A 3,121-nucleotide genomic window follows, 5' to 3' on the forward strand; every position below is an offset into this window, starting at 1 on the left:
GTTGTTCTTAATTTTTTATTTTTTATTTCATTCACTTATTTTAATTGTTGGGGTTGCTCACCAGGCACTGTATTTACATAATGGAAGTTGAAATCAGATTCAAGACTAAAATAGGAAACTATGATGGACACATGATGCTGTTGTGCATACATGTATGAGGGATGCTGTTGTGCATATATGTATGAGGGATGCTGTTGTTGTGGGGTTTAATGCCATTTGAGAGATGCTGTTGTGCATTTATGTACGAGGTATGATGTGCACATATGTATTAGGGATGCTGTTGTGCACATATGTATAAGGGATGCTGTTGTACATATATGTATGAGGTATGCTGTTATGCATATATGTATGAGGGATGATGTTGTGCATATATGTATGAGGGATGCTGTTGTGCATATATGTATGAGGGATGCTGTTGTGCATATATGTCTGAGGGATGCTGTTGTACATATATGTATGAGGGATGATGTTGTGCATATATGTATGAGGGATGCTGTTTTGCATATATATATGAGGGATGCTGTTGTACATGTATGTATGAGGGATGCTGTTGTGCATATATGTATGAGGGATGCTATTTTGCATATATGTATGAGGGATGGAGTTGTACATGTATGTATGAGGGATGCTGTTGTGCATATATGTATGAGGGATGATGTTGTGCATATATGTATTAGGAATGATGTGCATTTATGTATGAGGGATGCTGTTTTGCATATATGTAGGAGGGATGAAGTTGTACATGTATATATGAGGGATGCTGTTGTGCATATATGTTCAAGAGATGCTCTTCTGCATATATGTACGAGGGATGCTGTTGTGCATATATGCATGAGGGGTGCTGTTGTACATATATGTATGAGGGATGCTGTTGTACTAGGGATGCTGTTGTGCATATATGTATGAGGGATGCTGTTGTACATATATGTGTGAGGGATGTTGTGCATATATGTATGAGGGATGCTGTTGTGCATATATGTATGAGGGATGCTGTTCTGCATATATGTATGAGGGATGCTGTTGTACATGTATGTATGAGGGATGCTGTTTTGCATATATGTATGAGGGATGCTGTTGTGCATATATGTATGAGGGATGCTGTTTTGCATATATGTATGAGAGATGCTGTTGTACATGTATGTATGAGGGATGCTGTTGTGCATATATGTATGAGGGATGCTGTTTTGCATATATGTATGAGGGATGCTGTTGTACATGTATGTATGAGGGATGCTGTTGTGCATATATGTATGAGGGATGATGTTGTGCATATATGTATTAGGAATAATGTGCATTTATGTATGAGGGATGCTGTTTTGCATATATGTATGAGGGATGATGTTGTACATATATATAAGAGGGATGCTGTTGTGCATATATGTTCAAGGGATGCTGTTCTGCATATATGTACGAGGGATGCTCTTGTGCATATATGCATGAGGGATGCTGTTGTACATATATATATATATATATATATATATATATATATATATATATATATATATATATATATATATATATATATATATATATATATATATATATATGAGGGATGCTGTTGTACTAGGGATGCTGTTGTGGATATATGTATGAGGGATGCTGTTGTACATATATGTATGAGGAACGCTGTTGTGCATATATGTTCAAGGGATGCTGTTCTGCATATATGTACGAGGGATGCTATTGTGCATATATGCATGAGGGATGCTGTTGTACTAGGGATGCTGTTGTGCATATATGTATGAGGGATGCTCTTGTACATATATGTATGAGGAATCCTGTTGTGCATATATGTATAAGGGATGCTGTTGTGCATATATGTATGAGGGATGCTGTTTTGCATATATGTATGAGGGATGATGTTGTACATATATATATATGAGGGATGCTGTTGTACTAGGGATGCTGTTGTGCATATATCTATGAGGGATGCTGTTGTACATATAAGTATGAGGAATGTTGTTGTGCATATATGTTCAAGGGATTCTGTTCTGCATATATGTACGAGGGATGCTGTTGTGCATATATGCATGAGGGATGCTGTTGTACTAGGGATGCTGTTGTGCATATATGTATGAGGGATGCTGTTGTACATATATGTATGAGGAATTCTGTTGTGCATATATGTATGAGGGATGCTGTTGTTGTGCGGTTTAATGCCATTTGAGGGATGCTGTTGTGCATTTATGTACGAGGTATGATGTGCACATATGTATTAGGGATGCTGTTGTGCACATATGTATAAGGGATGCTGTTGTACATATATGTATGAGGTATGCTGTTATGCATATATGTATGAGGGATGCTGTTGTGCATATATGTCTGAGGGATGCTGTTGTACATATATGTATGAGGGATGATGTTGTGCATATATGTATGAGGGATGCTGTTTTGCATATATGTATGAGGGATGGAGTTGTACATGTATGTATGAGGGATGCTGTTGTGCATATATGTATGAGGGATGATGTTGTGCATATATGTATTAGGAATGATGTGCATTTATGTATGAGGGATGCTGTTTTGCATATATGTATGAGGGATGAAGTTGTACATGTATATATGAGGGATGCTGTTGTGCATATATGTTCAAGAGATCCTGTTCTGCATATATGTACGAGGGATGCTGTTGTGCATATATGCATGAGGGGTGCTGTTGTACATATATGTATGAGGGATGCTGTTGTACTAGGGATGCTGTTGTGCATATATGTATGAGGGATGCTGTTGTACATATATGTGTGAGGGATGTTGTGCATATATGTATGAGGGATGCTGTTTTCCATATATGTATGAGGGATGCTGTTGTACATGTATGTATGAGGGATGCTGTTTTGCATATATGTATGAGGGATGCTGTTTTGCATATATGTATGAGGGGTGCTGTTGTGCATATATGTATGAGGGATGCTGTTTTGCATATATGTATGAGGGATGCTGTTGTACATGTATGTATGAGGGATGCTGTTGTGCATATATGTATGAGGGATGCTGTTTTGCATATATGTATGAGGGATGCTGTTCTACATGTATGTATGAGGGATGATGTTGTGCATATATGTATGAGGGATGATGTTGTGCATATATGTATTAGGAATGATGTGCATTTATGTATGAGGGA

This window comes from Sinohyriopsis cumingii, chromosome 2 (assembly GCF_028554795.1).
Source record: "Sinohyriopsis cumingii isolate HCF-2022 chromosome 2, ASM2855479v2, whole genome shotgun sequence".
NCBI classification, from domain to species: Eukaryota; Metazoa; Mollusca; class Bivalvia; order Unionida; family Unionidae; genus Sinohyriopsis; species Sinohyriopsis cumingii.